General features: G+C 41.2%; 1 protein-coding gene across 2 annotated transcripts in view; it reads left to right on the top strand.

Annotated features, from left to right (window-relative positions):
- Positions 1 to 13,500, top strand: part of BNC2 (basonuclin 2) — a 403,512-nt gene that overhangs the window by 45,791 nt on the left and 344,221 nt on the right. Inside the window, exon 3 of one of the 2 annotated variants that reach the window (XM_012665017.1) lies at positions 2,944 to 2,946. The exons of the other annotated variant lie outside the window; for it this stretch is intronic. The gene's annotated coding sequence lies outside the window, so the exon portion shown is untranslated. The remainder of the gene's footprint in view (positions 1 to 2,943; positions 2,947 to 13,500) is intronic. 2 annotated transcript variants of the gene reach the window in all.

The following is a 13,500-nucleotide window of genomic DNA, read 5'->3' as shown; positions in this document are numbered from 1 at the left end:
TGTTGACTGACTATGAGTCTCCTGTAGGAGCAGAAGCTATAAATCTGAGCCTACCTCTGTTGGTGGGCTAGTTCTTTCTAATTTGTTTAAGGCATTGTGAACTGTACTCTAGGAAGGAGAGTGATGAATGAATATTTGTGAAACACCTTCAGTGTGCCAGGTGTTTCCATCAACACTGCTCAGTTTATCTCCACACCAGCTTTCTGGGTTTATGCTTCTTCACTTTCCTGATTTTTTTTTGGATGAAGAAATGGCACTCAGAGTTTAAACAGGTTTTCCAAGATACTTGAATTTGAATTGGCGTTTTTCTGACTCCAGACCCTTGTACTTTCCAGACATCCCCAGCACTGCAAGAAATGGTTGCTGGCATTATTATTTTTAATTATCATCATCATCATCTTCATCACCTGTAGATTTTACAAAGTTGTCCTCAAATGGCAATTGGTTGCCTCCAAAGAGGGGGCAAAGAGGACAGCATTAATGGTTCAGGCAGCAGAGTTTATAGATTCTTATTCTTGCAGTACAAATCCACTTAGTCTATTTGGTGTGTATGCAAATGGTTACCTGAGATCCCTTCCAACTACCCATGTCAAAGATAGATTTTCAAGTTGGGACCAGGGTGTTCTGCCTATGTGTTTTTTATATCTTAGAGGGAAAATTGAGCTAGAATGCAGGAAGATTTCCCTAAATGGGAAGGTAGCTGCCTCCTCACCCTCCTCCACTTCCCTTGTCAGTTGCTGGAGAGATGACCAATGACACAAGAGCACTTCCAAACTTTGGGGAGTCCTGAATGGTTGGCAGATGAGATCATTTGATTCCAGTGAAATTTACCAGCTGCCCTGAATTCACTCTTCCAGAGCACCATACTTTTATTACTAGATTGAATTATAGGATAACAAAAGTGCTTTGAGCATCTTTAGACCACACATGTAAGAAAGACTACATACTTGAGCCTGAGAATTTGTAGTGGGACCTCTTAGGGAAAAAAGGAAAAGCATGTATGTTACCTGTGTTTGTGTGTGTGTATCTTGTCCTATTTGGCCTTGAGATTTTTTTTTTAAAAAGATAAGTGCCATTAATTTCCTAGTTTTTCTTAGCTTATAATTGCTTAATACTTAACATTTGGCATTTATTTCATTCACCTGTACTTGTTTTCCCTTGACTTTACCTGCTATCATCACTATACTTTGTATATATATATTTTTTATGGAAAGCAACAGAAAAACCTGAAGGCTTATCTAGAACAAAATCAGGTGAATCAAGAGAAGGCTGCCCAGCTTGTTTAACAGTGTAGGACTGACACATGTGTTCGTGTTCTCTATGGACGACAGCATACACACCTGAACTCTATTACATTGTGTGCACCTTAATCCTAAGGTGGTGGTGTGAAGAACACCCAGATTACCCACATAAATCAGGAAAGGGGGTTAATCAAAATCAACACTGGGTAAAAGAAGGTCTTAATGGAAGTGTCTAAGTATTGTTCAAACACAGGGGATAAATGCTTTCTGCTTTACTTGGCCAGAACAATGTCTCAAGCTAGTGATTAGGCTCTACTCCAGCTTTAACCTCAGGCAAAATTTATGCAGCTCTACTACCATTTGTCAGGTAATTAAAGGGAAAAAGGGAAATATTTGCTTAAAGTGGAGAAGTGTTTTTTAATTAAACATGAAAAATAATAAATAAAGGCAAGAGACAAGTAGGCAGTAGGGAAATTGTTTTTAACTTTGCTGTTAAAACATGAAGAACTTCAAGTGATTGGCCAATATTTTAGGCATGGCTATTCATTCAGTCCCTACAGAGCATTATTCAGCTGTGCTGGAAATCTGAATCTGAGGTTCTTTTGTCTTCGGATGGAAGAATGTGAGGTATAGAGTTATTCTGTCTTACTTAAACTATAACACCTCTCACCATTCTCTGCTAACCACTAACTATTCACTTGGTAGGAGAGGAGTTCTTCAAAGTAAGAGCCTGATAGAAGGCCAATAGTAGTAATACAAATCTTGTGTGGGAAGCACAGATATAGCAGGGATTTAGGCTGAAAAAAAAGAAGAGGAAAACCCTCCTACTTATTATGGTTAACCAGAGTACTGGTTGGATTATGTTATATCCAAAGTTTCTGTTAATGGTTCCACCACTCTACTCATCACCAAAAGTTGAAACTCTGTTGTCATTGACTTAACTTTAGATGCCAGATTTTAAAGATTCTATATGCAGATATCCTCATACTCACCTCCTGTTTTAAAATTGACTGTGACCATTGTAGTTGCCTGCCTCAACCCTTTCGGAAGTGTCCTTACTACCAGCCTTCCATACCTAATCTCTCCTGCTGCTGTGCATCCTTCCCATTGCTGCCAGAGGGATTTTACCTACAGCTCAGTTTTGATCATGCTGTTAGTCTCCTCAAACTTTGCACATCGTGTGTGTTTTCCATGCTATAGTGCTTGGACAATTTTGCCACCACACCTGATCTGTGTTTACCCTACACTTCAGCCATACTTAGTCTATGTTAGCCGTTCTTTCAACACAACGTAGGGTTCTTTTCCTCCATCTCCTTGCCTTTGCTCCTGGAGCACTTTATCCTAGGCTTCTTAATTTAGTCCTTTTTAAATGTCACCTCTTTCATGAAGACTTTGACAGTTCTCTTAATGGGATAAGATTTTTTTCCTTCTGAATCACCCCAATATTTTTTGTACCTCTCTTTTAGTTTATTATACCTTGTAGTCTAGTTACTTTGTAATGGTTTCATAGTCTCGTACTAGACTACATGTTCCTTTAGCTTGGGACCTGTGACCACATCAGTCACCCTTACTATCTACCACCATGTGTTACTTTGTGAAGTCATGATGTCACTATTCTAAATGTCTTCTATTAATGATGCAGCAGAATGTGAAATTGGGGTATTAATACTTATCCTTAGGATTGTTCTGAGGAGCACATGAGAGAGTTTATTTAGACACGTAGCTCTGCCTGTCATACAGACACATAGTAGGTTCTTAACAGCATAGTAGGTTTTTTTTTTTTTTTGAGACAGAGTCTCACTGTGTTGTCTGGGCTAGAGTGCCGTGGCGTCATTCTAGCTCACAGCAACCTCAAACTCCTGGGCTCAAGCAATCCTTCTGCCTCAGCCTCCCGAGTAGCTGGGACTACAGGCATGTGCCACCATGCCCGGCTAATTTTTTCTATATATTTTTAGTTGTCCGATTAATTTCTTTCTATTTTTAGTAGAGACGGGATCTCGCTCTTGGCTCAGGCTGGTCTCGAACTCCTGAGCTCAAACAATCTGCCCGCCTCGGCCTCCCAGAGTGCTAGGATTACAGGCGTGAGCCACTGTGCCCGGCCAGCATAGTAGTTTTAAACAGATGGCCAAGCTTTGAATTTTGGCACTATTACCTATTAGTGTGTGATTTTGTGTCTCTGCTCTTCATTTCTGTAAAATGAGAGTAATGGTAATATTTACCTTGTAGAATTGTTGTGAAGATTAAATGAATGTGTACATTTAAAGCACTTAGAACAGAACTTGGCTGGTTGTAAGACTGCACTGTCAAATTCAGGAGCCGATAGCCACACACGGCTCTTAAGCATTTGAAATGTAGCTGGTCCATGTTGAGATGTATTGTAAGTGTAAAATACACACTAGATTTCAGAGATTTGATTTGAAAAAATAATGTTAAATCTCAATTTTTATATTGATTTTGTATTGAAATGATAATTTTGGGGTAATAATGGGTTAAATGAAATATATTAAAATCTCATCTTTCTAAAAAGCCATTTCATATGGCTACTACAATTTTTTTTTATTAATAATTAATTTATTTGTTTGAGATGGGGTCTCCCTGTATGGCTCAGGCTTAAGTGCAGTAGCGTGATCATAGCTCATTGCAGCCTTGAACTCCTGGGCTCCCAAGTGATGTTCCTGCCTTAGCCTCCTGAGTAGCTAGGACTACAGGTGCACCACCATGCCTGGTGAATTTTTTTCATTTTTTGTAGAGATGGGGTCTCACTATGTTGCCCAGGCTTGTCTTGAACTCCTGGGCTCAAGCTGTCCTCCCACCTCACCCACTCCAGTAGCTGGGACTACAGGCGTGTACCATTGCACCTGGCTAATTATTTTATTTTTGTTACTGTTTTTATTGGTGGTGGGTGGTGGTGGTAGTCCTGGTGGTAGTTTCTGTTCCTACTTTTTTTCCTTTTTTCTCCCTCACCTGTTTGACTTTAGTGATTCTGGTTGAGGAAAATTAGGAAAAAAGGTGTTAAAAATGGATACAATAAAGCTTAAGTCAAATGAAGGAACAAAGAGGTGAGCAGCTTCCGACCTCAAGTCAAGGAAGACTGGACTAGCCTTATTTCAAAGCCATGTACTCCAAGTTACTAACTTTACCTTCCTACTTGATTCAAGATTGATGGTTATCCCTCCATTGCTACCTCATGCTTCCCCGGGGGCTTACTATAGGGAAAAGGTGAATTTGGTTATCAGAGTTTGATATCTACTTATAAAAATGCAAGCTTTTTGAAAAACACAGATTAGAAACCAGGTGCCATGGCTTATTGGGAGTCTGAGGCAGGAGGATCACTTGAGGCCAGGAGTTGGGGACCAGCCTGGGCAACACAGCCAGACCATGTCTCTTAAAGCAAAACAAAGCAAAACAAAACAAAACAAAAAATTAGCCTAGTATGGTGATGCATGCCTACAGTCTCAGCTGCTTGGGTGGCTGAGGCAGGACAGTTGCTCAAGCCCAGGTGTTGGAGGCTGCAGTGAGCTATGATGGGGCCACTGCACTCCAGCCTGGGCCATAGAGTGAGACCCACTCTGTAAAAACAAAAAGAAAGATTAGAAGGATTAAGAATTTTTCTCTTTTGATTTAGAAAGAACAAGTTTGTTTTTCCATTGAGGAAGTACATTTACAGATAACATTTTAAAAAGAGCATAAAGACTGGAAACATTTAAAAATACTTAGTTATCTTAATTCCAGTTAGTCTTCAACCCCAATGAATTCTATTGTTGTGTGGTATCCAGACACTGTGATTATGACTGCTGAGCATGGTTGACAAAGTCTCAAACTATCTTATGCATCAGTTACTTCCAATAATTTTATAAAATGCCCATCATCTGATCACATGATCCTGATGTGTGTGTGCACACGTATCCTAGGCTTCAGTGAAGTACTGTCTTCTGATATTGAATATACTGGTGCATTCAGCCTCCACTGGCTCAAAGCTGAACTGTCATTTCAAGGGTAATTTAAGAGCTTAATTTGGGCAGCTGCTTTTCAGAGGCTGGTCAGATGAGTATAACTCTTGCTGATTATGTGTTTTGTAATTTCCTGGGGTCCTACTTCCCCATAATCTCTTTTCATGGTAGCTTGTTCCTTACAGTGAATGTTTATACTTTGAGGGCCAGGGGCATGGCAAGCTAGATAGAGATAATCATCTGAAGTGTTAGTTTCCGTTGAGATCATAAGGTACAATGAATAGCATTATCTCTCTGAGTGCCTTAGAACTAATAGGGAACACAAAAGCACTTTCCAATCCCAGTGGACAGTTGTGGTGTGTTTACCTTGGTAAGTCTTTGAGACAGTAGGATCACTGTAATGGCCCCCAAGATACTCTTTTCTTTTACTTTATTTTCTTTCCTTTTTTTTTTTTTTTAGAGACAGGGTCTCACTCTGTAGGCCCAGGCCAAAATGCAGTGGCTTCATCATAGCTCACTGCAACCTTGAACTCCTGAGCTCAAAGGATCCTCCTCCCTTAGCCTCCTGAGTAGTTGGGAGGCTGGGTGGTATACAGGCCTACACCACCAGGCCCAGCTAATTTTTCTAAGTTTTTGTGGAGACAGGGTCTTGTTCTTGCTCAACCTGGCCTTATGTTCCTGACCTCAAGTGATTCTCCCACCTTGGCTTCCCAGAGTGCTAGGATTACAGGCGTGAGCCACTGTGCCTGGCCCCTTCTTCAGGTTTCGATATATATTTTGCCACTCAAATATTCAAATGCCCTAGAGAAGCCTTATTGTTTTAAAGAAATTTATTATGACTCCTTTCATAAACTAATATTTGCTAACATATGTAATCACCCCTAAATTATCCAAGTTTGGATTTCCATATTCAGAATCAACATGAAAACCCAAACATAGAGATCATAGTTAAACTACCTTGGGATGTATCCTCCTTTTGTAACATTTCACCTTGTGGGTAAACAGTTGTTGCCACTAAATGGCAATGTTTAAGATAAAAGATATAGACTAGATATTGTTCAAACAAGAAAAAAAGCTCAAGGATTTCTTACTTAGAACAGAAGCAAGGAAATTTAATGTGCCAGCAGAGTATCTGCAGGCCAAACATGATGGCTCACACCTGTAATCCTAGCACTTTTGGAGGCTGAGCTAGGAAGATCACTTTGGGCCAGGAGTTCAAGACCAGCCTGGGCAATATAGTGAGACAACATCTCTACAAAAAAATAGAAAAATTAGCTAGCGATGGTGTTGCACAGCCTGTAGTCCCAGCTACTTGGGAGGCTGAGGCAGGAGGATCGCTTGAGCCCAGGAGTTCGAGGCTACAGAGCTGTGATTGTGCCACTGCACTCTAACCTGGGCTACAGAGTGAGACCCTGTCTCTAATTGTGCCACCACATTCCAGCCTGGGTGACAGAGTGACACTCTGTCTCAAAAAGGTAAATAAAAAAAAAATAAAAATAAAAAAATTTGAAGAAGGAAAATGTTTACTATGTAAAGTCAGACACATCTATACATCCATGCCAATGAAGACATATTAGGTGCCTAGATATAAGGACATGCGTGCATGTGTGAGTTCACATGCTGGCCAACCAACTATATAAATATTTACCTTCCTACGTTCTTTACCTTATAGACAAGGCAAAAATGTCTCTCATTGCTCTTGCCCGGAGTTATGTCCACGCTCATCTCACTGCAAGTGTCAGGGCAGCACACAAAATGGTAAATGAGGAGATGAAACAAGTGAGACCAGAAAACATTGTCCACAGCCCAGTGGTCCGTGTCACCATTCTTCTGCTACTAAGATATGTTGCATAATCAGGAGAGACGAGACAAGCCAAATCCTTTTAGTACACCGTGTCTGGGGAGGTTTGGAGTCCCTGAGGTTTGTTTCTTGTCATTGTAACAATTCTAGATTGTGACAAGGGTATCTTGGAAGTCACTTGAGAATGTCATGAAAACGATATTCCCATTACTATTATTTCTCTAGGCACTTACTAGATAGGGAACACATTTGATTTATATGAAACAAAACAACCACAAAAAACAACCAAGTGAAAGCACCTTGTGTTCTTGGCATTGAAGTCACATATAAGAATACCTCCCCTTACGTAGTTCAGCTAAAGCTCTTGCAAGAAAATGCTTTATTTGTATTTATAAGGAATCATTGTAATAGCAACTAGAAGCTTTATAGTTACGACTGTCCACCCCCCTTGTTCCATTGTCACAGGAATGTCAGGTTCAGGATAGATTTTGAAGAGTCTGAAAATAATAGTTTTTCTGCTCGCTTCCATCATGGTAATTATGTGGGAAGACAGAGCTTTATGAATTTTCCCTGTTTTGAAATTCTGTTACTTTTGTTGTAGATAAAAAGAAACACCAGGATATACTAATAAATGTGGCCTTTTTTAGTGTTGTTTTTGTCCTGTTAATTATCATTATATTAAAACTACTTTTTGAGAAAGTTTTATTTTTGTTGGTTCTTAACTTTTTTTCAGAAATTAGAATTAAACATGTATGTTGAATGATTCCAACCAGAATGTTAATTTAAAAAAAAAATAATTTTTTTTGCAATCTGTGCAGCTGTGGTTTACTTTCCAGGCATGAGAAACATCTATTTTATTAAGTCCTGTGAGGAATATGTGTCACATACATTTAAGAAAAAACTGTTTAAGATGAAAAATTCCCAAAATGACTTCCCCCTGGTGTGAAGTAAAACAAAAGCCCCAGCCACATCTCTGCCTGTGGTAATGACATCGAGGTGACAAACTGCAGGCAGGTGAGGTTCATGGGGATGATCTCACACCTGCACCACAAGCTCGGGGAACAGCTGGATTTGGAGCTGGCTTCTGGCCTTGCTTTCTTTTTGATGCAAGACCAACTCTCAGGCTAGAGGGCCTCACATTTGCTCAGAAGACTCCCAAGTGTTTTAGCATAGGCAGATGGGACTGTGGTGGGTAGTTTTCTCTGGTTTTGTGAATGTTTTCCCTGGGATGGAGAGATGAAGAAGAGCAGTACCACATCAACCTCAGCCCAAGTCCCTCACAGCAGTCCAGAGCTTTGTCTGCCAGGCAGTTGTCACTTAAGAAGCCCAGAGATTGAGGATCCTTGCCTGCTTCAGTCTTAGTTCTGTTGTTAGAGCTGGTTCCCCTCGGCCCCAGGAACAGAGAGGCAGAGTCACCGAAGCTGCAAATGGCAAAGGAGTTTATTGGCTAGCTTGAGCTAGGGTCCAAGTCCCAGAGCACCAACTCAGTGGCCTCCCTATGAACCAGGACCCTGCCCTGGGGTAAAAGTGAAGCTTTTATACTTTCTTTTGCACACCACACGCAGGTTCCACACGACACGCTGGGCACACCATCCCCCCTTCCCCTTTAGTCCATTGGTTCCTTTGAAAGTGGCTGATTGTTTTGACTACTGATTGGTTGGCTCCAAGCCCCTGGATTTTCAATTTTCACGCCAGCGCCAGTTTTGGTCCGCGTTTCGGTTTCGGGGAAACTGAAATTTAGGCCTATTCCAGGAAATTCAGCTTCTCATGGAGTCACTCCTGCTCTTACTCCTATATTTAACAAACAACTAAAAGCAAGCACGGTTACAGAAGCAAATGACATCAGTTAGAATCAACGAGAACACATTTTTCTAATCTCAGACAATTTGTTCCACATAAAACAAAGTACATTCTCCTACTATCAATTCCTGTCTTTCACTGTGGCCAGCCAGGTAGTGTAAGGTGATCCCAGTTAAGGGCTCGCTCTTCACCGTGCCCTGCTTAATTCCCCTACAGCTGATCAACAGAACTCTGGAGGCAGTTGAGGGTGGTAAACTTTGTGGGCAGGCAGAACCCTTCCTGCTATAGCAATCAAAGGTGACTTCTGATGGAATCCTTAGATTTAATTCTTTTTCACACCTCCCAAATGGAAAGAGATGTGAAAGGGAAAGTTAAGGTAGGTTTCTGTTTGAGAGTTCCACTCTGTCATCTAACCCAACTCAGGGAAGGTTTGCAGAAACCATCAGACCCACCAATATTTTATTTCTTTGCCTCTTTCACCAGGGCCACATACTTCCTCACCTGTTTACTCAGGGCTGTTCTCTCCCCCTCATCGCCACAGACACTGGTGGTGCCTTGGCAAATGCCTTTTAGGAGTGCGTCTGCATATACAGCTTCCCAGGGATGTTGAGCAGAAATGCTTTGCCCTCCTGTTTCCTTTTCTTCTCTATTTTTTTTTTTTTTTTTTTTTGAGATAGGGTCTTGCTCTGTCACCCCAGCTAGAGTGCAGTATCATCATTGTGGCTCACAGCAACCTCAAACTCCTGGGTTCTGGTGATCCTCCTGCTTCAGCCTCCCAAGTAGCTGGGACTATAGGCAGGTGCCACCATGCCCAGGTAATTTTTCTATTTGTTTGTAGAGATGGGGGCCCTTCTCTTGCTCAGGCTGTCTCCTGTTTTCTTAAGATCAGTTCTGCTGCTTTGTTTCTACTTACATATATACTGAATAGTCCAGGTTCAGCTTTCACATAGTTTTGGCTTGCTCTTTACACTGTTTTAAAACAGTTTGACCCTTTAAAATTTAGGAGACAATTCAGAGTTCGGGTTTCTCTTTAAAAAATCGGAGGATCTGCTGGGCGCTGTGGCTCACGCCTGTAATCCTAGCACTCTGGGAGGCCGAGGCAGGCGGATTGTTTGAGCTCAGGAGTTCGAGACCAGCCTGAGCAAGAGAATAGAAAGAAATTAATTGGACAACTAAAAATATATAGAAAAAATTAGCCGGGCATTGTGGCACATTCCTGTAGTCCCAGCTACTTGGGAGGCTGAGGCAGAAGGCTTGCTTGAGCCCAGGAGTTTGAGGTTGCTATGAGCTATGAGCTATGAGCTATGAGCTGATGCCACGGCACTCTAGCCCGGGCAACAGAGTGAGACTCTGTCTCAAAAAAAAAAAAAAAAAAAATTGGGGGACCTAAAATTACATTGCCACCACATGCTAAATACAAAAATAAATTTTAAATAGGTTAACAGGTTAAATATAAAAAATTAAAACAATATAAAGTGGAGGATCTAGCAATACATCATCTGCATTCTGTATAACTAACTCTTAGGTAGAGGAGCTGGGTAGTGGCTTTGGATATTGGCTTTAAGCCTTTCTGACCAGTTATACAAATACATGACACAATATTTATTCTTACTTTGCATGATGCATTTTGTTCTTTCATTAAGGCACAAATGGTTGAAAGCCACTGAGATGATTTTTACCATCACTGATGCCTGTGACCTGCAGTTTGAGAAGCAATGCTTGGGATTTGGCTGCAGGCTCTGCTTGCCAGGGCCCTTCTGAGTGTGCCTTGGCACTTAACTCCTTGCCTGCAGCAGCATCATCTGGTTCCCCAGACTCAGTCATTGTCATTCACATTAGGGAAACAAACAGCCCAGTAGGATGCTGGTTGGTAGCTCCTATTTAAGCTGTGGGTATATAGGGGAGGGCTGTTTTTTCAGGACTCCTTGGTTTTGCAAGGCTTGAGACAAAGGCAGAGTGAATGCCTCTCTTCTGTCTCACCACAGCTTTCTAGCCCCACTCCTGCCAAGGTAAATGAATGGGGGGGAAATATGCTGTCTTGTGAAAGACTACTCCTGGCCTGTCCTATGGGTTGCATAACAGTGGGCCTTAGTAGACAAGTATTAGGGACAATTCATATTACAATAGTATTCTTTTTATAAAGCAAAGCAAGTTTTTAACCATAGGTTGCCTTAGTGGATTTACATTTGCATTACAAATAATATAAGCACTGTCATTAACTGAGTAGGGTCAGTAGGCTGGGGGCAGAAAAAGACTAAAGAGCTTCTTTAATCATCTCTACCTTTGCATTTTACCATCCTGGAGGGAAGGCAGAGAAGCCTCTTACTCATCTGGATCATCAATGGACCATGGCCATCAAAGCATCAATTAGGAAAGATAAAGCATCCTTTTATACAATTTAAATTATACATTCTTATTCAGCTGTTCAAATTATATTCCTTTATGATGCCAGTAGAGTAGAAAGAATTCAGAATTTTGACTCCTAAGATGTGGCTTCTTGTTCTGGCTACACTGTTTTCTTTCTTTTTTTTTTTTTTGAGACAGAATCTCCCTTTGTTGCCCTGGCTAAAGTGAGTGCCATGGCATCAGCCTAGCTCACAGCAACCTCAGACTCTTGGGCTCAAGCAATCCTACTGCCTCAGCCTCCCAAGTAGCTGGGACTACAGGCATGCACCACCATGCCCAGCTAATTTTTTCTATATATTTTTAGCTGTCCAATTAATTTCTTTCTATTTTTGGTAGAGACGGGGGTCTCGCTCTTGCTCAGGCTGGTCTCGAACTCCTGAGCTCAAACAATCCGCCTGCCTCGGCCTCCCAGAGTGCTAGGATTACAGGCGTGAGCCACCGCGCCCAGCGCACTGTTTTCTTATTATGTGAATTTGGGCAAGCCATGCACTGAGCTGTTAGGAAAGGAATTTAGCTCATATGATTTGATTTATTGAAAGGTATGCTTGATCTATTGAAAGCTGGTGCTAAAATAAAAGTATCATATATTTAAATGTGTGTAAGTCCACGATGAAGGCAAAAACTAAACTGATTGTGTTTTTCCTTCTCATCCAGGGCCCTTCCCCTAACACTGAAGTTGTTGGATTTCTGCAATAGAAGGAATTTTTTATTTAAAAAATTAAACCTCTTCCTGATGTTTTCAGATCTATCCTAGCCCTAATATGTTGAGTGATAACACACTGGAGACCACTCAAAAGGTCAACAGAGGGGGATCCAGCAGGGGTCTTGTTTTGGGTTCTTATCCCATTGTCAACAACCCTTCCCCTAACAGCCCCCATCACATTACAAAGGGCATTTAGGCCCAGGCTGTTTAAACCTCAGCCAAAATAACTGATCCACTTTAGAATGTGACATGAACAAATTCTGATTTCTCACACGGGAACCCATGTTATATCTGGTTCCAAGTCTGTGAATAGGCTGTTGTCAGATGGCAGAGACAAGTCTCTCCCCATTCTGTGGCTGGTAGGAGGGAGAAAAGTTGGGGTTCTTTGGGGGACAATCAAGTGCCATTAGTATGTGTGTTTTTGGACCAGGAAGGCAGATTTGTCCTCTTGGCCTGTCCCAAGACAGTCACAAGCTTGCAGGCCTTGGGCAAGTTGCTTTGAATGTCTCTGGGCCTCATAGCAATTGTCACACCTTACAGTGTTTATTATGCTACCCAGGATTTATTGATTGATTAATTCAGACAAAATCTCGCTCTGTTGCCCAGGCTAGAGTGCCATTGCATCAGCCTAGCTCACAGCAACCTCAAACTCCTGGGCTCAGGTTATCCTCTTGCCTCAGCCTCTCGAGTAGCTGGGACTACAGGTGTGCACCACCACACCCGGCTAATTTTTAGTATTTTTGGTAGAGATGGGGGTCTCACTCTTGCTTAGGCTGGTCTCGAACTCGTGAGCTCAAGTGATCCTCCTGCCTTGGCCCTCCCAGAGTACTAGGATTATAGGCGTCAGCCACCCTGCCTGGCCTGCTACCCAGTGTTTAGACATTTATTGTAGCTATTTTTATTTTTTTCTGTTTTATAAATGAGAAAATTAAGTTTGGATAGAAAAAATAATTTGCCCGAGATCACACAGCTAAGTAATTGGTAGACTCAGGGCTGGGGCTCGGTTGGCATGACTCTAGGCCCTAAGAGCTGCTAGCCTCTGTGCCTTTTAGTTTGAAGGAGCCTTCTAATGCTATTACCACAGGATTCTGGGCTCTGCTGTTTGTCAAATAAATTATAATTAAAGAAATCAAAAGAGTAATAATGAAAATGATAGGGAATAGGCCTTACAAAAGAGTTTGCTGTCAGTATTTTACTTCTTAAATCCACATTTCTTATCTTTCATTTATCTAATTTTACCTGTATTTAAAATTTTAAAGGTTGAATATTGAAATATGTCTAATACTTGCAACTGTCAGAAACACTCTGAAATTTTTTTAGTTTATAAACAGGGGAGTTACACGTGTTTAAAACTCATGTAGTTAACTAACATATATGGCTTACCTACTTTTTGCTGGATACTGTGCTATATAGTACTATTCCTATTTTGCAGACAAGGAAGCTAAAGCTCAGAAATGTTAATTATCTTGTCTTGACGGCCATATAGGTGGCTATGCAAGGATTTGCCTGTGTTCTTTCCTTTATTATACAGAGTACATTAATAAAATTCTCTCGTTGGCTATTGTGAGTTTATCTATTAGGATATTTCTGTTTTCACTT

Source organism: Propithecus coquereli, unplaced genomic scaffold (genome assembly GCF_000956105.1).
Source record: "Propithecus coquereli isolate 6110/MARCELLA unplaced genomic scaffold, Pcoq_1.0 Scaffold95, whole genome shotgun sequence".
Taxonomy (NCBI): domain Eukaryota; kingdom Metazoa; phylum Chordata; class Mammalia; order Primates; family Indriidae; genus Propithecus; species Propithecus coquereli.
This window is presented reverse-complemented; position numbering and strand designations above follow the sequence as displayed.